This window comes from Panthera leo, chromosome D2 (assembly GCF_018350215.1).
Source record: "Panthera leo isolate Ple1 chromosome D2, P.leo_Ple1_pat1.1, whole genome shotgun sequence".
NCBI lineage: Eukaryota > Metazoa > Chordata > Mammalia > Carnivora > Felidae > Panthera > Panthera leo.
Genome location: NC_056689.1, coordinates 35651046 through 35678269, shown reverse-complemented (window position 1 = coordinate 35678269; position 27224 = coordinate 35651046). Strand labels below are relative to the sequence as shown.

Here is a 27224-nt window from a genome sequence, read left to right as displayed (position 1 = left end):
TCTTCAATGCCCATCACCTACCCCCCCTCCCTCCCACTCCCCATCAACCCTCAGTTTGTTCTCAGTTTTCAAGAGTCTCTTAAGTATATACATTTTTCAGTGCACTTTTTCACGTCCACACACAGAATCTTCTGGATTGTGTCTCTCTTACTGGAGTAAAGAAATACAGGATTCAACTCACTGGGCACCCTATAACCAAAAAGAATAAAACACCAGGAGAAATCTCACCAGTGCTGATCAGGTAGGTAACCTGCAACTCATCACCTTCTCACTGATCATCAGTCTTTTAAACAAAATAAAATTAGAGGCAACACACCACAGTCCAGAACAAATCATCTGACTTCACGTCCCTCGTCAAGCATCTCAAGCGTACCCAGCCCACCTTTTTCCTTCCTGCTGCTGCTACTGACATTAAAATCACGTGCTTGATTTTCCAAACCTCCTAGAGGAGGGCAGGGCTGACAGTCTCAGGAAGCCTCTCAGCTGCTTTTGGACAGACGCCTTCCCAGTGGTGTAAGGAGGACTTCCTGCCACGCCCTCTCCAAACTCACCACTAATTACCAACACCTGCAGCCCTTCATGCCAAGCCATCCCTTTTAACCTGAACCCTCATCTTTTCTATTACTTCCATTAAGGTTGTCAAAACGAGAAGTTTGGGAACCTTTCTCTGTGACCTTGGCATTTCTTCGCAGGCTTAACGTATTGGCATTTTTTTCTCTGACTGCGTCTCTTCTCATTTGTCATGATTATTGCTGAATTTTTCAACTGTCATTCCCAAACGTAAATCAATGGTTGTCTCCTTCCCCTTTGTCATATCTGCACAGCAAACAGCCTTTCCCTTCTAAATGAAGCTTCCTCCCTTTCCATCCATTAAAAGGGGCCTGTCTGCAGGAGAAGTCAATCCTTTGTTAGGTCATTGCATTTATCACGCTTCCAATCAGTGCCTGACACACTTATTCAGCCAGGTCTTCAACCACACAATCATTGTTCATCTGGGGGTTGTGCTGTAATTTATTTATGCACGGTGTTCTCACTATCCATCTTGGGCAGTTTCAGATTTTTCACCCCTGCCCTTCTCTTCCTTGGGACCCTCAATGCTTGGGGGGAATTTGGAGAGTAGGAGGGGAGGCATCACAGCGATGGGGGCAAGGAAGGGGGTGGAAGGGAAAAGAACAAGGAGCTTTGTTTCTGTGGGAGGGGCTGTAAGCAAGTTCACTTCTTTGTGAGAAACGGAGAGCAAATTCACAAAAACCTCAGATCAGGGCCTGCCACCCTAATTACAGAGCACCATTTAAGCCAGGAGAATTTCTAGCCATGAAAAGTGCCCAGGAGGGACAATTCTTGTGATGTACTAAATGAAAGTAAAGTCCTATAAAGTTTAATAAAACATTTTTATAAGCATATTGGATCCAATTGTCAAACAGAACTCTTTTAGAAGACACTTGTTCTGAAACAGGAATGAAGCAGTTCGCTTTCTAAGAACTCAAACCTCCTCCAGGTAGCTGCTTAGCTTGAAAGAAGCCAGTATATGTTGCCAGGTGAACCTGGGTCTGATACCAACACCGTGAGCGGGCACTGATGGGGGCCTCCAGAGCACTTGCCAAAGCAGCACCTGGCCCCTACACACTGGGAAGGCCTCTCTTCCTCACCTGCCCCAGACTAAGCCTTTAGGCCTTCCCCTCCTCTTCAAGCTTCACAAGGTCATCCGAGTCTCTGGCACTGGTACACATTCTATCTTCTATAGGAAGGAAGATTCTTAAACAGAAGAAATTCAGGCCTTCTCTTTCCCTGTAAATTACATTTTCAACTCAGGGATCAGAGAAGGGATGCCTCCCAAGCTGGCCAGGGCCCTACCAGCTGTGCAGACTTCTCCTGGCCTCCCCCTCTCTCCCATCCAGATTCCCAAAGCAAATAAGACATGGAATGACAATAATTCCAGCACGTTTTTAATGTACGCCTCTGCCTTTTACAAAGCAAAACAAGAAAACCAACAAGTTCATACAAACAAAATAGCTGAGGGGGGAAAATAATCTGAGGTGTTTAGTGAGCATAATTACATGAGTATATGCCATAATTAATTACTGATAAAGCCACTCATCCCCATTTCATTCTCCTCAGATCAGCAGATGATGCTTTCCCCTTCCCTAGGACCCACAAACACACAGTTTAGAGATGCAGAAATAAGGCCCACTATTATTGAATAGCTTGTGTGAAGCCACTGAGTTAACCCAGAGGACTGGGTTAACTTGATCCTCCAATCACTGGTTACATGATCCTCCAATCACTAACTCTACTGGGAACCCTGAGAAGTTTCCTGACATAGCTGAGGTTAATGTTGTTCTTACAGATGCTCTTTACACTTGTGCAGTGTATTACCTGCGCAGCTGAACATAGCAACCCTTTATAAGCGTGAGGAGAGAGGAAGGGGATAAGGAGGTCTACAACAGCTCTTATACAGGCAGAAGCTTCTTTAGACAAATCCTACACAGCAGGGTACAACTAGAGAAATCTAAAAATACATCCTCTGCCAGAACATAAAGGTATCAAAAATCACTGTATCACTGCATTCTCCTCATCTCACCCATTCATCTCACTGATCATTTACAACTTGTGAAGCTGTTTCTGTGTGAGGATAGCGACTCTTAGACACACCATTCTAGCAGATGCATGACCTGAGAAGAATTACTGCTTTATTTACATGATGGCCTTAAAGCATCTTACAGGGACCTATATTGGACTCTGGACCTTCTGTGACCTCAATTATTACTGCATTAGGAAACCACCTTGGGCTGGATCCACTGCTCTTAACAAGGACTAAGTCTTATTTCATTTTCCTCAACACACGACAATGCAGCCATCACAGTACCTGGAATCTATTTTGTCCTGGAAGTCCTCATCCAAGTCTGGGTGTAGACATTCGAAGAAAGTGTTAAGCTATTTTCCCATTAGTGATGCAGCAGACCAAATTTCTGTTGAATGTGGAATGACAAGTTAAGGGATTAGGGTCTGATGAATCTCATTGGCCAATCTCTTTCAACATCCTCCTAAGACATCCCAGTAGCCCAACTATCCTTCTAGCCTGATCATTTGCTTGAAGGTGATGAGGGAGGATGGTGACAGTTCAGATAAGGTTCCTGTCCACAACTTCCTTAAATTCAGACCTACTGTCAGAAATGATAGCATCTGGAAAGCCATGTGTTGAAAGTACCTATGATTATTTTAAAAAGGGCTAGCACTAGGGTATCTGTGAGCATCCTGAGTCATTTTGAAAAGGAATCCATGCCTCAATATTTCTGCGAAATTAAAACTAATTCTTTAGTGAAGGCACTGGTCAACTGACTTTATAGTTTACAAAACACCTCCACATATACTATTTATTGTGGCTGATGCCAAATAGCTTCACATTATCCTTAACAGTCTTCAACATTATAATCCTTTCTAGGCTCCTAAATGTAATCTCTAGTCACTTGCTTAATGCATGAAGTTCACAAAGTATTGTATACAGAATAGCCAAGATAAAATGATGACTATCCTCAGAATAAACAGTATGATTTTATTATAAGTGTTTTTTGTTTGTTTCTGTTTACTCAGGCTGGTTGCTTGGAATAGTTGAGTTCCTACTGAGCTGTTCCAGAGTCAACCCGTCTACTACAACCAACTGGAAGGGGAAAGCCCAAGACATGTAATTTGTAATTTGTAATTGTGTGGCTTGATCTGTCAGGGTGTGTAGCTTAGAAAGCTTTAATCAAAATCACATGGCAAAAGACCACGCGTGTGGATTCGTGTTTCAGGCTCATATGCAAGTAGAGTCATAGGAAAAGAACAAAAGACATTATATGCATACTAAATTATCAAACTTAGCAACGAAAACTCAGAGGAACCTGTTACTGGTACAAATGACAAGAGCTGGTTCATTGAGAGAGTTCAGAATTTCTCCCTTCCCACAACAGCAACTGCAAGTTCGTGAGCCTGTGTTTTTTTGTTGTTGTTGTTGTTGAACTGTGCAGTCTGAGTGTCACTAACACCTCAGGGATTTTGTAACCAAACACATTTTCAATGTGTTGAGGTGCAGCACAGTGGTTTCTGGTTGATCCTGCTGTGTGGATATAGACTCCTAAGTCAATAAGCACTGGACACCCTGAATGTGATTCCACAGCTGGAAAAGACAGCTCCATGAACAGGACTTCCCCAAGAAAAGAATCAGATGACCCAATAATGCTGACAAGGGAGGATGTGAGGAGGCCCTGGGAGTTTTAATTTCTTCTGTTAAAGAGTCTCACTGAGGCATAAGCATTCTCTCAGGTGAATTTCCTAGAGAAGAAGCTCAGAGGAAGGTAGTAACACAGGTTCTGGTTTCACATGTTTACCTTCCACTGCAATCCTTGCCTTATAAAAACTATGTTAGTTTCCAAAAGTATTTTGGCAATTCTGTCTCTAGTTGGGAAATCAGGGTAACTATCATTATCATCATTTCAGATGGTACCCCAGCTGATCTCCCAGAAATCTGGGTCTCCATGAGGCTATCTGTGGTCAGAAATTCTAAACTGAAGGCCCTTAATAGAAATGCCCCTCGATCAGTGATAACAATTTAGACACAGAGACGGTTATTAGTAAGTTTGGGCAAGGTCAAATTCGATAGTGACCAACGTGTTTTTTCATCCCCCAAGAACACCTGTGAGAGGATTGACCTTTGACACTGGAAGTGGGCTCTGCTCTCCTTCTTCACAATGCCCATGACTTGCCCAGAAAATCTTATCTTCTTGGTTACATGCAGCTGATTCCACCTTGGAAATGCACTCAGGTTCTCCAACTTGTTTTTAACTTCAAGTAAAAGATAGTTTTGGCTGTGAAGCAAACCAAGGCCTGACTGGAACTACATGAAATAGAATTGCATCATCTTACCGTTGTTTGTTCCCTAGAAAACACCTTAGGAATTTAGTTGGGAAAATCCTACTACTTGGTCTAATGGTGCCAAAATCTTGGAACCTAATTATTTCTCTTTGGGAGATGGTCTAACTCTGGAAATGGCAAACACTTGGGTGTTAGAAGAATCCAAGTAGATCACATACAAAGAAGACTATAAATGAGATTTTTATCAGGTTTAGGAGTTGGATTAAATAATCTCTATCTTGAATTTAGAATTCTATTTTTCTATTTTTCCAAGATTATATCCCTTCTAAGAAATCACAATTTACATTCACATTGCAAACTCTTGCAACAGCAACTAAATGAACATTGCATTCTGAAGGAATACATGGCAGTTATAAAGGCTACGGATTGAGATGAAAGCAGTCTGTGCAACTTTGACAAATGGCTTACTAAGAATATACCTGGAAAGGGTCTTCACCAATTATCAGTATACTACAACCTGAATTACCTTCAGTCTAACAGTCCTGATCACTGAAACCAACAACTATAACATCGTCATCACTACCATCCTATGTCCACTCACTGTAGAAGAACAGGGCCATTTATAATCCAAGAGCAGGGCCATTAGGTCATAGAGTACATGCATCTGATTTGGTCAATACTTTGAGATTTTTCCAAACATCCCTATCAGTCTATACTCCCACCAGCAGTGTGCAAACATTCCAGTTTCCCCTCACCTCCAAATAAGGCACCAAGAAGTCCCAAAAAAGTGTTACTTCTAGGAAAGACCTAAGCTTTACACTGGGGAAAAAAAAAAAAAAAAAAAAAGAAAGAAGAAAAAAAAGCTTGCTCTTAATCCATTCTCACTTTACTTAGTAAAATTTAAATTTCTACACAATGACTGATGGTTCTGGTGAGAGATGTTTATAAAAGATCTTACTCTTAAGCAAAACAGGTGAAAAAACCATATTAGATATTTTGAGGCTTCCTGAACCATCAGAAGCAGAGCATAAATCTACTCAGGGCTCTCACGATATTTTCTTCAGAATGAAAGCTTCTCTGCAAATGAAACCAAGGAAGTAGAATGACAAAGTCTGCAATGGGCTTCAAGGTATAAATAAAAAGTAACAAGATTTGTTAAGGTCTCAAGGTGTATTCAGTTATTTTGCAGTAATACCTAAAGATGGTTTTGCATAGTACTTGTTGTTGATTGGCCTTTTTTTTAAAACAGAAGTTTGGGAAGGGAGGCCTCAAAAAAATGAGGCCCGAAAAATTGCCTGACAATGACAGGTTAATATCTTTTGGCAAAAAAAGCGGTTGGGATAAACCCTGCTCACCCTATGCCACTGTAAACCTTGACTGCAAGAACCCTGAAAGTAATAAAATAGGCACTCAAACAAAACTAAGAACCCCGAGACACTAACCCACAGTTGTCTCTGGCACTTTGGAGACACTCCTCCTCACCCAGAAATCGGATGGCTGTGTAGGTGAGGGGCGCTCTGATGTTAAGCTTCATTTCCCCTGCCCCTTGCTTCAAGATCTCAGCAGTAAAGAATGAACCATCCTTATTCCTTTGAGCTGAGGAAGGCTACTACACTGGTAACCCCCTATATGATAGGACAGCCATCAGGTCAGTGCAGGAAAAAGGGCCCATATGTCTGCTGAAAGCAGATCCGAGCCATATGTTAAGCAAACACCTTCCATAATCCCTCTACTCTGCAAGCTGTGTAACCTCGCGGAAATTACTCAGGTTCTCCAAGACTCAGTGTCCCCACTTCAGACAAAGAGAGAAAGGCTAATTCACCATGGCAGTTAGCAAGGATAAATGAGACAAGAGGCAGCCACGGACAGGACCTCGCGCATAAGCCTCATGGGTATGGCTGCACTTACATCTTCTCTCCAAAAACATGTGAGGTGCAGGTTCTGACATGGGCTCTATCAACTCATGCACAAACTTATACTCCTTCATTCACACAAATACATCCTACATCAAAATGCTTACCTATGCATTCATACCCACCCCTACTCGCACACACACACATACATGCCTGCACCTATCCACATTGACAGAAGGCTTTGTCATCATTTCTCTTTCCTGGTGACACTCACCTTGTGCCGTTTCCCCCTGAGCATGCATATCTTTCTAATCACAGATAGGGGTATAGCTGAAACAGGGCCCAGACTTCTCCCAAAGCCAACTCCTTCTTGGTCATCACAGAACTTTTGAAAGTGAGAATTGCAAGGCTTCTTAGAAATAATCCAGTCTGGTGCTTCTGACATCTCTTCTTTAGCAGCACAATTGTCTCACAAAGAAACTCTCACCCAATGACCCCATATGGAAGGCATAGGCAGGGGACACTGTACCTGTCAGAACAGGGTGGGTTTCCAGAGCCCTGTGGACTGCGTTCCTCCCTGGGTGACTCTGAGATCCTGTCAAAGAGCCATCAGGGTCCAGGAAACACCCTTCATTTAGTACATGGAGGAAGCGAGGCCCAAGGTGATAAAGCCTATTACCTGGTGCCACATGAGTGGTTTGTGGCAGGGAAGCACTAAACCTAGATCTACTGGCTCAAAAGCCACCACTCTTTCCCCAGACTTGCCAAAATATAGCCATCTAAATATCAGCACTTATATTAAGCATTAAATCCATTTTACTAAACAGTAACTACCCTCGCTGTCTATGATGCACCAAGCTTTAGATGTCAACTAATTTGACTTACTCTCCTTTTCATTGCCCTTATATCTTGCTTAATAAGACATTTTATTCAGATACTGCTGAGGTAATAAAGGAAGAAGCGTGGTTGCCAAATGTACTGCCATTTTTATTTTTAGCTTCACTGGAGTAAGGGGTTATTTTCTTGTGAAAAGGATGAAATGCAGCTGCCGGCCTTTTAAATTCTATCACGCAATCCTGCTTTTGCCCGAGCAATAGATTTCCAGATAACTGCAGCAATCTTCTTGAAGTGTGTAAAAAAAAAAAAATTGCCACGGCCACCCTTCCCAGACCCTGCCCAGCCTCAGTGTAAAGCATCAGCACGAAGGGTGGTTTGCACCCACCCCATGAATCTGCTGTCACTGCCCCCAACGAGAACTGGGAGGCTGCGCTTCAGGCTCTGTAGCCAATGGTGCACAGCTCTGGCACTCCCTATCATAGTTTAAAAAGTGCTAATGGTGATGACAATGATGATATTAAACTAACATTTATTGAGTGGTTATCACGTACGGGTACTGTGCCAGGCAGGTGCTTTATATGCATTATCTCATTTAATTTTCACAATAACCCTAGGAGGGAAATACTATTATTATCACCATTCCACAGATGAGGAAACTGAGGCAACAGAGGTTAGGCAACTCACCCAAGGTCATCAAGTGGTATGTGTTACAGCCAGGATTTGAACCCAGGCCTGCTGGGCTCTGGACCCTGCACTTAGAGCCAGTACACTGGTTCTGCCTTGTAAATAGCCGCCTTTGGAGTCAGAAGACCTGAATCCAAATCTACTCCACTATTCACTAGCTGTGTGTCCTCAGGCAAGGAACTTAACTTTTCTGAGCTCCCTTTTCTTCATTTGTAAAATGGAAACAGCAGCACCAGCTGGCATTGTCACTGTGGGGACTGTGCCTTATTCCCCTTACCTGAAATCAGGAGGTCCTTCCCTTAATACTTGAATTCTGAGCTTAAGTACCACGCTAATGAAAGTAACTGAGTTCCAGTGCATGAGTAGGTGTGCCATAAAATCTACCTAGAATAAGGTTAGAAAAAGTAGGATAAAGAAGGGAAGAGAAGAAGGAGCGGGAAGAATTTTGATTGAGTACCTCTTCAGCTATGAGCATGTCCAACAAACACAAAGGGAACAGCAGCAGAGGAAGAAGACAGGCATGTGTGTAGGCTAAAGACTTATGTAGTTTTACAGTGGATTATATGACGTGCAGATTTCACACTTGGGATCTGCATCCCAGGAATCAGAACAAGGACCAATGGATTAAAGTTCCAGGGGAACACATTTGGCTCATCTTAAGAACAAACTTTCTGCTTATCTCTAGATGGTTTTCACTGCCCCTAATTATTTTGAGTTCCTATTCACTAGAGACCCTTAAGAGGGGACCCTGAAAAGGCTAGTTAAGCTCCATCCACTCTAACCCTGAAATTCTTTGACTCAAAGGTCCAAACCCCAATTATAACCCTTGAAGATCCAAATTGAGACTAGCCGTGTTGCTGTCCAGCTTTTAGATCTGCTGCAGCCACAGCACAGCATCGAGTTCTGGAGGAGGCTTCTTAAAGTCACACCAGGACACGCCGGATCTCAGAAGATGCAGAAAGACAATGACAGGCATGTGTCTTCCTATGCAGAACTCTGGAAGGGCCATGTCTTAGTATCAGGAGAGAAAAAGGACAGAGATTTCCAAGAGAAAGACGACAAAATCTCCTGCTGGGGCAGGGAAACAGCCCACTGAATAGAAAGCCTCTCTGCTTGTTTACAGCAGAGTTACCGGCCCAGGAAAGCAGACTAATGGCAACATGACCAGGCAGTGAGGTGCAGTGGCACAGCACCATAACCCACAAGACACCCTGGCAAAACCGGAGACATGGGTGTTATCACAGATGCTCCTTTATGACCCCCCCCACACACACACAGGGGAAGACCCAGCTAATCAATCTACTTAATAAGCAAAGTCCTACCACACTGGATGAATTCAAGATAAAAAGGACAGGCTACTGATTTACACCTCCAGCCAGCCACGAGGAAGACCAAGAGAAAGGTGCTCATCTTCTGGAAAGCAGTTTACTGCAACCCAGAACTGAACGTGATGGGTACATAATTTCAGATGAGTGTTTTCATTCTGGCTTGGAAGCTGGCTTGCTTTTGCGACCACAACAGCTCTGTCTCCCACCCTTTGGTCTTTTCTTCTCTCCTGCCTGCCTTGTCACGCTGGTACCAACACAGAGAAGAGACCTCTGGGGCCTTACTATTTCCTAGACAGCTCAGCTTGCTTTACTTGTTGTTGTTGCCGGCTTCCAAGAAAATCCTTCCCATAGTGCATCAGACACACAAGAACAACAGAAATAAAACAGGCATCAACCTGGCATCTAAGTGCCTTCCCACATACTCACCCACCCATAGCACACTGATTAAAAGCATACTCTCTGGTGCCACACGCCTGAGTTTGAATCATAATTCCGCCCCTTTCTAGCTGTGTGACCTTGTCTAAGTTACTTAACCTCTCTGGTTCCTTATCTGCAAAATAACAATTTTAACAGAACCTACCTCAAAGGTTGTAATAGGAGTTAAATGGGTTAATAGACATACACATGTAGATCACTGCCTGGCACAAAAGGAGTGCTTACGTACGTGTTTGCTGCTTGCTGTCACTTCCTACTGGTACCATCTTCTCCCTCCACAAAGGGCAGACTCATTTCTTTGGAAAGAAGTCCCCCCGACCCCAAGCTGCTGAAGCAAACTGAGAACTGTACTGGGGCTAGACACAGTTCAAGAATCTGGATGGTTCTCAGAACATATTTTTGTAAGGGCAGGTACACAAAATATTTTTAATAAGGTAAACTACCATATTCCAACCCCTCCTAGACTCTAACACTCTCAAGCAACTGGGGCAATTAAATCGTAAAGACGTGATGTGTGTACGGAGTAAGTACTCCGAGGCCTGATATAAAAATGTTCATTACCAGCCAGGCCCCTGCAAGATGACCAAATTAACCTCACCGCCAGGAGTATATTAAGGAAGAATAATAAATTATTCAAAACCTAATGCTGATAGAGCAAAAAAATATTTATGGAAAAATCATCAGATTATTGCATTTTAATCATGATCCTGTTGTACGGCTAAAGTGTTAAGTCCTCAAAGCACTTTGGCAGGAGATAAGCTAGTCCCAGAGTGACTGGCTATCAGTGTCGGCCCCAGGAAAATGGACAGCATAACCCGAAAAGAAGAAAAGGTCAGCAGATGAGGCTGTAGATGTGAAACGCCAGAAATATGCCGAGGCATCCCTAGGTGTATTCGTGAAGAAAGCCACCCAGTCGGCCAGTGCAGCAGGCGGCCGTTTGGACGTGCGTGTGCCTTCGCTTTAAATCACCCTTTTCTTCAAAAGCAAAATGGAACCCCCAGCCCCTCCAATTTAATTCAGTGGCCCTTGAGAAAGGGTAAAAAAAAAAAAAAAAAATCTTAATAGAAAAGAAAATATTCAGAAACTGCAGGAGACGCCTCCACATCCCCTTCCCACTGCCTGCCTGTGCTCCCCGCACCGGCCCCCGCACCCCCCACCCCTGTTTAATGTCTCTAACTTTATGCCATGTTCCCTTCCTCTTTCAGCACGGCTGAGCAAAGCTGACAGGCGGATTCCTTTGCTTTTCAGGGTATTAAAGCCACTTTCCCGCTCTGACAGCCTGTTCTACTCTGCCACCTTATAGCTCTGACTTCACACTCCTCTGGGCAGCCAGTCCTTCCTGACAGACCACTGTCACTTCCCATCATCCTCTCTGTATATCCTGTTCTCTCCCCCTCAGCACGCATCCCGACTTTCCAACCAATGCAATTATTTTTTTTGACAAGCCATCCATCAGTTTTAACTTTAAAAGCACTTTCTGCTGATATCCATTGTTAAATCCTTTGCTTTTTTATGGGGCTTGCATGAGAGAATATGATATCAGACATTCAAACTACCAAACCATGTAAATTTACTTTGTTCTCAGCTATGTTTCCAATTTCACGTCCAATTTTTCGGTACATTATGCGTAGTTGTTGTGCTTAATATGATGTTGTCAAATCCCATTAAAGTTCACTGCATTGCACGGCTTTAAAAACAGGTTACAATTTGCATTCTATAAAGAAAGGAAGGAGTGCAGTCTGAAGTCAAGCTGAATCTTATTAAAATTATCTGTTCAATTGTTACATTTGTAGATGGAGTAATTTTGAGGCATTAGCTGAGACACATATGAAAATGTCAGCGTGCCAACTAACGACAATGAGAGCAAAAGGAATATCTGTGAAACTCAATAAAGCTCCTTTGCTGGTGACATAAATTTGATGATAATCCGAGGAAATGAATAAGGGACCATCCCGTTTGAATAGGAATTACCTTTTCTATTAAATCACTTTGGTGTGTTTCCACTTGGCCTACATCTTGGTCCCAGGCCACAGTGAGTCTCCGGAGACTTATTCCAATACAAGGCGGAGGTGGGGGGGTGGTAGGGAGAAGTGCAAAGAAGGAGAGTTTGTAAAATAGAAGGTCAATCCTTTGAAGGGCACAGTACTTAGAGGAGTCTCAAAGACATCCTAAAAAAAGAGTCTTTAAAAATATTTTCCTCCCGTATGGAACAAGCACAAAGAATAAAGCTCTCCCATGCACCAGTAGCGCATGGGTAACTGCATTGATCTACAAGGCAATCTGTGAGCACGGAAAACCCATGGGGAAATGCAAACAGAGGCTGCACAGGAGGGAATGCTCGGGTGCTGCTGGGATGGATGGGGGATTTACAGGAAGGGCTGGAGACTGAGATTTATGAGATTGGAACCAGTATGTCAAGTGGTTTCTAGGGGTTTTCCTCTCCCATGGAGTTCCCATCCCAGCTGTATTTATGACAGCACTGATTTCTGCATGTCTTGTCATTAAATCTAGTCTCTGATTTTAAAGGTATCCATCACTGGCACTGAGCAGAATTATGCCATTAGGGGCATTATTAACTGAACCATTGACTTCATTGACTATAACAAGTTGAATTTTTGTTTCACACACAAAAAGTATTCCCAGTGCAGACATCTACACCCCCTTCAAAGTTATTTTATTAAGGAGGCCATAATTTTAATTTTTCCAATACAGTCAGTATTTAGGTAAGCCACGATGATAAAGAATAAAATTCAGTGACTATGGAAGATGTAATGAGGTGCTAAGGAAGTTGGTATGGAGGCAGGGAGAAAAGGACAGAGTGTGTTTTAGGTTCAGCTCAGACAATGACTTACTGTGTGACATTAGGTAAGTCACTGAACCTCTCTGGGCACTCATTTTCCTATCTGTAAGATGAAGACAAGTATGCCTCACAGGTAATATAAGGATTGAAAGAATTAATCCATATACAATACCCTGTATATTCCGGCACACTGTCAGAGTTTGGTAAACACTGGTTATCATCATCATCACCACCACAAATAATAGACGAAGAACAGAACACAGAAAACAAAATGTTAAGAAGAGGGAAGAATAGGTCTACCAAGAGGTCTAGGCTGACGAAAATGAATGTTTGGGCTAGAGGTAGTGAGGGCAAATAGGTCTTAATTCTTATGATAAATCTAGTCATTTGGTGGCTACTTTCAGGGCATTGTTGGCAAAGATTCTGAAAACTCATCCAAGTTCTGGGAGAAGAGTCAATGACTTGTGCCCACAGTGAGAAGAAAGATGGCAGAAAATATATAAGTCAAAAAGACAGTCATGATGTCGGGACCCAGAACCAAAGGGTAAACATAAAGCAAGGATGGGAATGTGGGCAGGGAATCCACGGTTAACCATACAAATAAAACGGTGGCAGAAAGCAACTTTCAAATGGGCCAATAAGAACCAAGCAAACAGACTATAGGCTTCCAACAAGGACAGTTCCACATCTTTCTCCTGGCTTCAGATATCTGATCAGCACATTTATGCCCACTATCCACCAAGCAAGGTCATCTCAACCACTGTGACATATCGAGGATGGCAAACCAAGCCATATCCCACGTTGTCAGGTCTGGGAAAAATGAAAAAGACCATTACGGTGGTGACCATTCAAAGCCTCAGGGCAGCAGTAGCTTCTTTGTGAAGAGTAAGAGATCTGCCTGAAAGGGAGGAATTAGCCCTAAAAAGTAGTTTGCTTGATGGAACGTGGAAGGAATGAAGGCAGGAGCTATGATTCTCCCCCCACTGTTGGAAATGCACAGGAGATGCACAGAAGACAGATACCAACTCTGAATAAAGACCTGTTCGATTTTCACATTTGGTACTTCGTACTCACCACAGAAGAGCCAGAGAAGAGATAAAAAGTAAAAGGGAGGTCAATGGGGAGAAATGGGGGGCAGATTAATTGGCGGATGAAGGAGTTTACTTCTAAGGCACATTAGTAAGTCTGGATGACAGAAACTGGGGGTGGGGCAATGGAATAGGAACCTTATCAGATATTAAATGCTTAGTCAGGAAGGACCAGAAGGAGGAAGGGGATATATGATCATAGTTGTAGGAAAACTTCCTCTTGAAATTTTAGATCTTGAAAATAAAATGTGCTTTGCTTTGGTTTAAAACTAACTTGTGAGGAGCCTCACTCCTACTGTAGGAAGCTCCTGTGGGATCTAAAAGACAGAAGTATCTATACCTGGGTGTGGGCATGCTGCCCCCCACTCCAGCCACAGTTCTTTTCTGCCTCGATTACAGGTCTTCAATGACTACTGTGAAAGTTCTCCAAATGGACTGAGACAGGAGAAGAGATTCAGCCCCCCCACACTATGTCCAGGTGAAAATACTTCATGGTGAAAGTTTCCTTGTTTGAAGGGTAATTAGCCCTACACATCATTTACCCCAGCCCTGAAAGGCTGGAACAGAGTGTACATATAGAACCAGGCTGGCATTTGACATATCCTGATCTGTACTTGTCTTCAAACTTCCACCACCAGAGTGGACATCCTTTGAGAGTACAGACCATATATTGCACTACTTTATGACCCAGTGCTGAAAACACACCTCCCAATATGAAGTAGGACCTCAATAAATACATGTTTCAGGAAACTAACATCAGGCAGTAATGACTGAACCTAAAATAGTGCAAAAGAACCAGGTCTCCAGCTGCTTGGCATTTGTTTATTTACTGTTTGTTGTTGTTGTTGTTTATTGCCAAACCTATCCTATTAAAGATTTACATGTCAGTGGCAGCAAAATTATTCCAGCTTAAATATCTAAGGAGTGACTCCATTTGTTTCTCCCTACATTATTAATTTGATTGGTTTTAAAGTGATTGGATGTGAGAGGCATTAGACAGACCACACACAGAACACGGTTCCCCTCTCTCTAGGAAATTACTCTGGTGAAACGAGATGGCCCACCTGCCCACCCTCGTGTTAGCTCTGCAGGCGGAGACCTTGCCTGCAACCGCACAAAGCTGCATATGCAGTGAGGAGGAAGCACTTCCAGGGGGTCCAGCAAGCCATGACCCCTTGCCATGACTGGTACTGTAAGACCCAGTCTAAGCTGTGCTTCGTTTTTCTATTCTTTCTTTTGGCATTTTGAGAAGATGACAGAAAATCTTAGTGCCAAAAAGGGAGGAGGATCTAGGATATGGTACTATGCTACAGAAAAGAAAATATAGCTCCAGGACTCAGCTCAGCCATAACCAGCTGCGGGATTAACCTTGGGAATTTTCCTCTCCATCTGTTGGCTTCCTTGCCTATAAAAAAAATGCATGGAGAAATATGGATAGGCTAGATTATAGCATTGACCGGTTGTCAGTCAAACTCTTATATTCTTGTATTCACCAAGCCCAGGGACTGGGAATGTGGGAAAGCCCGAGCAGGAGGGAGCAAGTGCCCCAAATATGACTCATGATGAGAATCAAGTTGAGTGTTCAAATACAAGCAGAAGAAACCAAAAAACCAGACCAAGGTCAACTCAAGAGATTTGGTCAAGGTGATGTTGACTTTCACAAAGAGAGTAGCAAGGGGAGTGGGAAGAAGGGAGAGATAATTATTAATTATTCAGAAGCAATGCATTTTTGAAAATCAAGTTTTTAACATCTCATCTACATGGGCATGGCAGGGAAGCATCATGAGGACCCACAGCAAATTGGAACATTTCTTCAGACCCATAGGACTGCCTCTGGATCTTCTCTAGGCCTCAAATACCTGGGACAGAGGAAACATATCCAAACAGATACCTCCACAAAAGCTGCAGTCCTATAATGGTAGCAGCAATTTTTCTAGAACATGCTAAGGGTTTCAGGAAGCTTCTTTTCCTGAGTGTCCCCTTGAGTTTTCATGACATGAGCTCTGTAGAGTGCCTGAGATTTAATGAGTCTAAAAACCTACTATCACTCCCTTATACACAACAATTTCTGCATCTCAGAACAGTAAGTGGGCAAAACTGTGCATTATCAGAGATAAAATCATCCACGCTACTAAAGATTTTCCAATTAGTGCCAACAATAAGGATATGCAGACCAGCAAGGTGAACGAAGCCTGAGCAAACACTGTCCTTCTGCCTCTTAGCCAATCAAAGTTAAACTTTCATTTTAGCTTGAGAACTGTCCATGATGGGCCCCCTATAAGGCTGTGCAGTGAAGGGTTAGGGAGCAGGAATCCAAGCCTTACTGCCCAGGTTGGTAGTCTGGCTCTGTCCTCTGTCCCTTATGACCTCAGTCAAGTTACTACACCTCCTTCGGGACCTCAGTTCCTCCTCTCCAAACTGCATAATAATGGTGTCTGCTTCCTAGGGCCATTGTGAGGATTAAATGAGTTAAGATAGGAGAGTATGGAGAACCATGCCTGACACTCACAAAGCTCTTATTTTCTCTTTTCATTCTGCAGGATACATGCTCTGCATCAAATATGTCACAGTCTTCACTGTCTTCTCCCATCTCCCAACTATTTGAGGGAGGGACTGTCTTACCAGTGACTATTCCCTTCACGCACAGGTGTCTGATCAATATCTGTAAACTGGGTAAATGAAAGCAAGGATAGGGCAGGTACCCTGGAAGGCCCCCATGCTCATACTCACCTATCCTACAACAGCTACCCCCAAAATCAAAGCCTCTGTCCTCTACCTGATGTGATACTACCCATTGTTCATGCCTCAGCTTAAGACATCTGCTCCACAAGGTTGTAGGAGACATCATAGTGTGATAAATTAAGGCAAGAGTTCTGCAACCAGACTGCCTGGGTTCAGATCCCAGCTCTTCCACTTACCAGACCCTAGTGAGCCTTAATACTTATCCAACAGCACCCAGAAGCCATGCATAGTTCTGAGTGTTGTATTTCCTTAACTCGTTATATCCTTACAGGAACCCAGAAGGTACATACAATTATTCCCATTTTATAGGCAAAGAAACTGAGGCTTACAAAGGTTTATTTGCCCAAGGTCGCTATGCTCAAAGTCAAGTGTTCCCTCCTTTCTATTGTGATTGCTCCCAATGAATCCCTTCTAATTTGATTTTTTCTTTCATTTTGCTTCCTTGTTGTAAGGTATGAGGACTAAATGTACCATTCTGAGGCCAGTGTCTCACCTCTGGTCTAGTTGCCTCCAAGGCTGTGCATTTTCTTAGTACCTGGCATAGGACTGACTAGAGAGATCACATTACACAGTGATCTATTAACTGATATTTGTTCTCCTCCCTAGATTCCAGGCACGCCCCTGGTCTGACCACATTTACATCCCCAAATACAGGAAGCCAGTTCTCCATTTAGAGGGGGCATTTGGAGTGGGTCCTTCTCAGAGCTGAGCCCTAGGCCTGCAGCTGGCTAGCCAGCTGTGGGGTCAGTAGATAGCACAGACCATGGACAGCATAGAGGTGTGTTCTCTAGAGCAAAGCACTCCCAAGATGAGCTTCCACCAAGACCCAGAGAACATGGCCAGGGCTACACTGTAGCTAGTGCTCCCAACACTGTCTACCGCCATGCTGTTTGACAGACTGCTGGATGGGAGAACTCACAGGACAAGTTTCACAGACACAGAACACTGGAGCTGTCTCTGTCACGTGGAGACAAGGGACAGGCTACAATACACCCCCAGGTGGTGCCGACATCCTCTGCCCCAGTCCTTACATACTGTGTCACTTACCCAGAAGTGCGGTTCCCTATTTACGCCTGCAGAGCAGACATCCTATCGTGCTCCCACTCCTCGGCAGATGAGACCGTAGGCCCTGCCACCACTTTTCTACTGCGAACTGTTGCTAGGTTTATGTAAATACCATGGAAACCAGAGCCATAACACACACAGACTCTCAAAGAAGCAACTTAACATAAGGTCAACAAGCCCCCTGACAAAAAGTGTATATAGTGCTCCATCTTCAAAATACAGTCCACTCTGTTTTCCTTCCTAACCCCTAGGCTACAAAGGCTAATGAGATTCACAGACAACATATTAAATGATGGAATTCTCCACACAGCTCGATTTCTTTCTATAAATAATTTTAAAACTATTACCCAATAATGTATTGTAATAAAAAAGCTGACAGGGTCTTGCTCAACAAGTAATCAGCAACGTGTTTTCACACCTGGAGACGGAGAACTTTCTTATTATGTGCCCCTGGTGATTTTTAGGTGTTTCCATAAAACTGTTGCCATTATTTATAAGCCACGGGTTACTTCCCTTCACCGTAAGCTAAAATTAATGAAAACTTATTTTAAAGATTCAGAAAAGCAGGGAAGATTAGGGGATGTGTGCCAGACTGCCCTGGAGGGGTGGGGGCAGTTTTTGTAAGTCACTTGTGGCCTTCCTGAGGGCAGCTCTGGTTCCATTCCAAGGGCAGGAGGCAGTACCCGTGAAGGTGAGGAGACATCCCGGGGATGAGGCACTGGGAAGCATCAGTCCCACCCAGGTGGAGGCTGTCTCACCTCTGCTGCTTGTCTCAGGTGACAAGAGCCACATGTGTCGGGCAGTCTCTGTTGCCAAGCATTGAGCTTCCTGCCCACACCCACACCTGCCTAACCACCTTGGTGCTTGGTATTTACAGGGTCAGCATCCTGCAAAGGCACCTTATGGGCCGTGGTAGTCAGTGCACACGCACACGCACAGGCCTAGAGCTCCCCATGCCCATTCCTGGCATCCTCACAGAGATGAGGACAAAGCAGGAATATAACAACTACGAGGTCGCTCTAACTCCTTTGCAGATTTCTGTGCTCAGGGACATGATTAACACTAATGGATCCAGTAAGGCCTACTCCGGTGCCTATGAAAGCCCTACCTGTACTTCCAGACCCACTTCAAATATTGTGTCCTCCAGAAGGCCTTTTCTCTTACCCACCATTAACAGAAAGGGCTGCTCCCTCATTAAGTCCATATCAAGTGTGGTCCCTTCCATGACATCCACTCACTGGCTAGCTATTCTAGCTCCTTGTATTCTTATCTCAAACCCTGCAGGACTAGAGGGATAGACAACCTCTTGAGGAGACCAGGTCTACTCATCTCTATAGTATCAACCACTCAGTCCCTCTGAAATCAGGGGAGAGCAGCGTAATTTAGTCTAGGACACCAAACTTAGACATTAAAACATGGAGTTCAGTCCAGGTTGTCTTGCAAGTTGAGATCATGGGCAAATCACTTGGCCTCTCTGAACCTCAGTTCTATCAAACTGTGAAATAAAAAAGGTTATATAAAAGAATCAGTAAGGTTCCTGGTCAGCTTTAAACTCCTCTGACTTCATAAAACAAATCTATGGTATTTGTAGCCAGAAGTGACATACTAACAACCCAGCCAGACGATAATTTGTTTTTTAAATGGACCAGCATGTGTGCGTTTGGGGGATTTTTTTCTCTTTTGCCATTAAATTGCACCACAGAGATTGTGACCTCTGCAGTGGGCCACAGTCCCAAGAGACCGTGTTGCCCTGTGTTTCTAAACTAATGCCTGTCTACCTATATATCTGAATGACATTTAAACTAATTAATTATCAGACTTCTCATCCACGGAGAAAGTTATCTGCAATTAAGGTACCAAATACACAAGTACAAACCAAACCATTTTACAAAGAAAGATCCTTTGAAAAGAAGGACACACCAGTGGTTAGCTAACAAGGAGATCTGTACTCCAGGTGACATCTTGACTAAGACATGCTGGTCCCAATTTTGAATTCACAAAAGAGAAACAATCAATCTTCTTTCTCACCACAAAGTGGGGCTCTGATATTTGGAGAGACCATTCACTCAGCAAATTATGCTTCCAAATTTTGGAAAAAGAACCGAAACAGGTAGGTGTTAAAAGATCTCCTTGCTCGCCAAAATCATAATTTTATGCGCTTAATATGGCAGTACGAGTGCACCCTTATGGTGCAAATAATATGACCAGAAAAAGCTGCAGCTACTTTTCCTCAGCACGTGGGATTCATGAAGTCACAAGCTCACTGTTAAACTTGGACTAAAACCCAGCCCAACAGGAGAGGGAAAACACGTATGATTATCAGCCAGCCATTTCAAGAGCTAAGGAGCAACCCAATAACAGTGCCGCAAACAACTGCCAGCTGCAATTTTCTCTCCCTTTGTCATCCTTTTACAAGTATGTGTTGCATGTGTTTTGACTATTTTTGAAAAGGAGGAGAAAAAAAAAAAGTCCCCAAACCTTGGGCAGTCCTTCCACTGTGGTAGCTTTCCGCAGGCCTCTTTCAGATGCGATCACTTCATTTAGTAAACCTCTTCTTCTTCGTCAACATTTCTGAAGACAGGAGGGCACTTCTCCAGCAGCACTAGCAAGCCAGTGGAAATGCACAGGCAAGGCAGTAGGGCCGAAGGAGAAGTGTGCGCTGAGTCAGGAGGCGGGGCAAGCTTTGTGAAGGATGAGTTCATGAAGGGAAAACCAGCCAATACAAGCCTGCTTACCTGACCCTGACACACAAAAAGCCACACACAGGCTCCTTGAGCCCTGGGACTCTTTTCCACCTTCTCACTCTCCTCAGAGACTTCCTGAAGTGAACCCCTGGTCTACCTGGAACGGCTGTCCTGCATGTACCCCCCACCGCAGTCCCTCGATCTCTAGAGGATGAATTCTGAGGTCTCCCTCCTCCAATGCTGGAAGGCTACATACATCTGTATGAGCACAGTTGAGACAACTTAGCCTCAGAGAAGCACATAGAATCCCAGCACTCCCCTCAAGCCAAGCAAGACTAACTTCTCCATCAGGAACAGGGCACACACTTCTGAGAGCCCAGGAGACTTCAAGGGACCACAAAAATGTTTAAATTTCTTTCAGAAGTGGAAAGGAAAACAACTCTAGGCTGAAGAAAATATTAACAGATTTGTCTGTACACCAATAATTTTTAATATTCTAATGGGTCTACGAAGTCCAATGTACCTAGGGCCATGAAAGTCACAATGGATCCCTGATTCCACATCATTCCTGCCCCTGGTCCCTTTGGGCAGACTGTCTGCAAATTCTTGCCACAACATTCCCTTAAGTCAGTGAATGAATAGTCTCAACTCAACTTTCACCTCTTCCCTGATACTTCCCAGATTGCTAACACTTTCCTCTCTTCAGTTTGAAATCCTCTAGCAATAAGGGACCATGCAATAGCCTCACACTTACCAAGCTTCTATTTCTCATGTATGTTATTCCTGCTCCTTCATCCTAAAGACAAATTACTACCCCTCACTGCTAGGATAATTGGAAGGCTCACCACTGCCCACAAAATATGCTGCATGTCTCAGCCTCACATTCAAACCCTTGGTAATTAGACCCCCAGTAGCCTCTCCTTATATTACCCAACGTATGTACCCTGAACTCCAATGGATCCTGAGCCATAGCCACACCAGATACTCACCATTTTCCAACATGCGTCACATTCTCACATTCTTCCTACCTCCAGGCCTTTGTGGAAGCTGTTCTGTCAGAGTGGGCTGGCCTCCCTTTTGCAGTTTCCTAAGAAAAGCCCAACCCATTCCTCAAAAGCCTAGTTAGGATGTAACCTCTTCCAAGAAACCTTCTGAGATCCTTCTACTTGGACTAAATCCTTCCCTCTCCTACTTTACCTCAGCATTTTGCATGTCTTCTACAGCCTTTACCAGAATCTGACTTCTATCAAAGGCAGTGTAGACTATGAAAGATTTCTTAGTCTGAGTTCCCCTAGAAGCACATGCTGAGATAAGGATTTCAGTGAAAGTCTTTTGGATGAAGTGACCCCAGGGGGAGGATAGGGAAGTGAGGGAAGGGAAGGACGGTGCATGGTACCCTACCAGATGAGTTACCACGGTGGACAACTGGAGCTCAACTGCAGCTGGGCAACTCTGGGAGACATTAAAGAATGTGCCTCAGAGCTATCCCAACTCAGGAAGATGGGGCATTTATCCACCAACACCTGTCAGCCACTGGTGCAGGGGAGGCTGTATCCAAGGGTCATTAATTATCTGGCATTTCCAGTCTTCCTTACCACAAGCAAAAAAAAAAAAAAAAAAAAAAAAAAAAAAAAAAAAAAAAAAAAAGCTCCAGAAGCCAGAGAAAGCTTGCAAGGCAAAGAGCTACAGGGGCTTGTGACTGGACAGTGGGCACAGAAACTGGAACAATGAGGGGACATGGGAGGTTACCCACAGCTTCTACTCCAAGGGGTATGGATTTCTGCTGTCTCAAGCACCGGGCATGCTGCAGGCATTCCGGAAGCACTCACAGAAAGGAAATTGGTTTTTTTTAAGCTCTTTGAAAGCAGGGGCCACATTTTCTATGTGCCACAGAACCTAACCTCAAAATAAAGACTCAAATCATGCATACTCGCTGAAGAACAGTGATTTAACACACCACCCCTCCTCCCAAATGAGACCATGCCAAATAAATTGAATTCCCATCTTATTAGCTGTTCTCTATTTCACAAATGCTATCTAATTCATGCAAGCATTATAAACCAACCCTGCCCTGTGAGATTTAGCAATGAGGACAATAATGAAGACATAAGGAGTTAAAGAGTCTCTTGAGAAAATGCACCTATATCCAGAGGAACAACCCAGGAACACTAGAGGATTCTGGGAAACTCCCAGAATTTCCAGCTTTCATGCAGCTTCTGGATACTCACCCTCCCAGGGGGTCCTGCCTGAAATAGGAACTGAAATGGAAAATATACTAGATGGGGGTTCAGTGACCCCCATCCCATCCCCCCTGCTTCCTTGTGATCATATCATGTCACACTGGGTATACTGAGAAATGGCCTCAGGACCCCGCCTACACCAGACATAGCCAAAGACTCAAACAAAGAGAAATAATGTAAGCTCACGCAATAGCATCAGGCAAAGGAGGGACAAGCCAGCTTGTCTTGCCAATTTCAGAGCAGAACAGATGTTTCTGCATCTCCAAGTTATCCGCCCTCCTAGGACACCAGACATAGGTCACCCATCAGTCATTCATCTTTATGATGAGTTGCAGCAGCCAGCACACAGTCAAGATTAATGCACATCCTTTCCAAGAAATGTTGTTTAATGGCAAGGATATGCTGAGGGTGATTGTGCAGGCCAGATCACTCTAGTCAATACAACCAACCAAGTTTCAATAGTATACTAAGAAAAGAAAATCCCACACAGTGTCTTGCTCCCAAACAAGAGACAGAGTAACCCAGAGGCAGTTTATGAGTTGTGCTTTGCCCTCGAAGGACTATCCTCTGGCTGATTTTCATGAGATCCGGCCAACTTGGGACCTGTCTGGAGACCAAGGGTTTATCGACTTGACCCAACTATGATACCCCTCAAGCAATATGGAACCAGCACACAGGAGACCTGGCTTCTACTCATGGCTCTGCTCCCTGCTGACAACATCTTGAGCAAATCACTTCTTTCTGGGCCTCAGCTTCTTTTTATAGAAAATGAGGATAAGCTCCAAGTCTCTCCCTTACAGCTTTAATATTATATGAAGTTCTAAGAATCCTCATGCTGGAGTGTCCAATGTTAACTTTCATCCCTGGAGTGACAACGGTAAACTGGACAACAGCATAAAAACCCTCCAAAAAAGTGAATACCGTCACTAAAAATTTTCGCCTGGATAAAGCCAACTATCCTGCTAGTATTTTCCCCAAGACAACTTTAGAACTAAAATGTTCCAAAGTAAATTGCTTTCTTCTTTAATTAGAAAATGAAATCAGCAAAAGAGAAAAATAGAATTTGAACACAGCTCTTCTACATGAACTTGATTTTATTCCACTCATCTGTTAAGAGCCACATAGGAATTACTTTGACCACCAGAGGGCTTTCCACACTGACAAAATGCATTAATAAGACATAGGTGGTGAAATTAAAAAATGAAAAGTTCCAAGTTACATTATTTAGGTCCATAAAGGCCTGGGGTCTGAAACGAAAGAAAAAAAAAAAAAAAACTGGAATTTCTCCTGAAGACAATGTACTTTCTCACAAACATGACAAGGAAAAATTTCAATCCCTCCTAAATTCCAGAAAACCATCAGAAGTATTTGGTGCATAGAACCAAAAGAAATCACAACCATCAGAGGTTATATAGTCTTATTACTAAGATATCATTCCCCAAATGTTCAATTAGGTTCTGGTATCCTTGTGCTTATTAGTAAAAATTTAGAAGTGCTCACAAATATAATGTTTTTAACACATGGGTTGGGGACAGCCAACAATGCTAAACATTCACTATGGGACAGCCTTGTGACAGTCCTTTCTGTATATTAACTTGGTCAATTTTCATAACAAGCCTGTAAGACAGACACTATTATTATCCCTGTTTTACCTGTAAAGAAACTGGGACAATAAGAGGTCAAGTAACGTGCACAAGGTCAGGCAGCTAGTAATCGTCAAAAAAAGAAAAGTTCAGGCATATACTATCTGCCTTCCATCAACCAAACTTCCACTGACTACAGATAAGCATTCTATAAAAACAGCCACCATGTACCATAACCTATAGAATGAGAGGGGGAAAAAAAAGTCAGGGAAGGAACAGTCTACTTTTGGGTTTGAATCTCTCTCTGGGTTCTCAGGTGGCATAATGCAGCCCCCAGGATTCCAAGGGGGAAATTCTCAGATAAGGCCAAGTGGGTTCATGGCCCCCATTTCTACCATAGCCTTTTCAGATTTTTTAAGAATTGGAGGTTCTCGTGTATTCACTTGGAATATTGAATATGGAATATTAGGAGGGGTTTCTACTAAAAGATTCTACTACTATTAAAGTTTAAATCTGTTATTTCACTAGACATTTCAGAAAAAAAAGTCCAGAAAAAAAAAAACAAAAAACAACGAAGTTCTTTGGGTTCTCTTCTCTCAGAACTTACTATACTGGAGTGAAGTCTTTCTATTTGTGTAGCTCCCTTTCTACATGGTTGAGATCCCTAAAGTCAGGAATAGCATCTTTTTTTTTTCATTAGGTCCCCAACTCTTAGCCCAAGATTTGGCCTGGAATAAAATTTCTAACAAATATTTGCAGAATGAATAAATAAAGTGGTAGTCTTGGGCTAGCTACTATGATAAACCATGAAATTTTAGCGACATAAGAGAATAGATGTTTATTTCTTACTTATGAAATGACCAACCAGGTGCCCATTAGATGGCCTTCCACGTGGCAATTCAGGAACCCAGACTCCTTCTACTTTGTGATTCTACCAACCTTTATACCTCAGAGTCCTTCACCTCCATCTGGCAGATGGGGAAAGAAAGTATCATGAAGCCTGTGGTGGGAATGGCCACTGGATCCCCCTGGGAGGGAGCAAGAGGGGGCGCTGGAAGGTGCAGTGCCAGCAATAGCTCCTCACTGAAGACAGAGAATAACTGTGGTGGACGGCTAGCCAGCCACGTGCTCCACAATGACGTCAGGGAAAACATCAGCCTGAAAGCAAGACCCAGTGCATGAGAGATGGCTCTCAAAGAAAAAAAGAAAAAATAAGAGTCCCTAACCACTTCCTGCCTAAAAATAAACAAGTACATGAAAACAGTTATAGAGATACAAATGATAATTTCTCATGAGGAATTTTCATTGCATTTTACTGTGACAAAGCAGGTTTGCTACCTATTGGTATCAACAAATGGGCAGAAACTAAAACCCTGGTCAGCCTAAGAGGCAACATTCATTCCCACCATTTACAAAGTGTCTGGTTCCCTTATAGGAGAGTGGTGGCAGGGAGAATACAAAATGGGAAATGAATGTGTATTGGGAGAGGGCTCACTGTGACACCGTGACACGCAGAGAAGCCCAGAGGCCCAAGTCCACCAGTATCCACATAGGTAATCTTAGACAAATCAATCAAGCTCCCTGTGCCTCAGTTTCCCTCACTTGTCAAAACGTAAAGACAATCCCTACCTATCTTTCCACAATATCCCAAGCAGAGTGTGAGATCACATAATAACAGCTATGAGAAAAATCCACCAATTATTTAAAATCCTCCAAAGTATTTTGGGACAGGACATGGTTGTTTTCCCAACCAGATGGTGATTCTTCCAGTTCTCTGCCACTACAGCTGAGATGCTTCTGGAAACCTCCTCATCAGTCAGTCCAGCATTTCCACTTTCACCTCCTCAAGTGTCATGTTCCACTCCATTCCTTAGAGTCAACAGGCTACTGCGAGCAAACCCCTTAACTTCTCTGGACCTCAACAGCCACACCTATGCACAGAGTATGACAACACTGTGGAGGCCTAAGGAGGGGCCTGGGTCATGGCTCCCTTGAGAGGCCTCCTCCCGAGATCCAAACTCTGATTCCCAAGTAGATGCAGCGATGTCAGAGAGAGACCTCGGGCCACTGTGGTGATCCACTCTCCCCCTCCATGTGTCTTAAGCAGTTTGACCATGTGGGAGGGGCAGATATTAGCGACAGCTCCACTCCAATGTTACTGCAAAGTAACAGCAGAGTACCATGCAATCAGTCTTTAATGTCAGCCCTAACCTTCCTAAATGGGTTTGTAATGAGAAACCCTTGTTTGTCACAGAGAAGGTATGATTGATGCGGCCTAGGAGTGAAATGAAGCCACAGTGACCATCTCAATAACATGAACAGCTGCCAAATATTCATTTAGCAGAATGAGTTTAGAAAACTTTGAGCAGATTGCTTTCACAAGGCTGCCTTCAACAAAAGGAAACATAATTAACGAGCTAATATCAGCATGTGTCTGGCTAAGCTAATGAATATCAAATTACACAGAAACCTGTATAAATCATCATTACCCTGAATTTTAATTGAACTTGCAATTAAACATGACAAATTTTATATACACTAAACCTTTAATTTATACTTTCAAATAAGGAATAATTTATCATTTTTAGTATTTCATAGTTAATTTCCCAATATGTGCACTTCTAATTAACAAGGACAGACAGGCTTTTAAAAAAAAAAAAAACATACACTCTCTCTCTCTCCTATGGCTCCGTTCATAACAATAATTTTCCCTTTTGTATACATTAGAAACTATGTTCAGGAGTTTGAATGCCAAAAGGCCTACTGACATATTCAAGGAAAGATCTTATAGCCAGAGAACGAGAGCAATGATTTCCCCTTGTGCTTCTCATCCCATGCCTGGGAAAAATAGAGATTGAAAGGGTAAGACACGTTAAGGCAACCTCACCAGCGTCTCAGTTACTGGCTCAACTCTGCACCCCAAACTCCAGTCATTTTGGGAACACAGACCCTCCTACACTGGATGAGCAAACCATCTCGTGCTCCAAAGCGGCACCACCTTAGAAATAAAGCACCTTGCTCCAGCATCAACGCC

At 43.3% G+C, this 27224-nt stretch overlaps 1 protein-coding gene across 6 annotated transcripts in view; it reads right to left on the bottom strand.

Moving 5' to 3' along the window:
• Window positions 1–27224, bottom strand: part of LRMDA (leucine rich melanocyte differentiation associated) — a 1023531-nt gene that overhangs the window by 550849 nt on the left and 445458 nt on the right. For 2 of the 6 annotated variants that reach the window (XM_042909272.1, XM_042909273.1), the window contains one exon: window positions 2867–2969. The exons of 2 other annotated variants lie outside the window; for them this stretch is intronic. The gene's annotated coding sequence lies outside the window, so the exon portion shown is untranslated. 2 more of the 6 variants (XM_042909271.1, XM_042909274.1) reach the window with 2 other exon arrangements.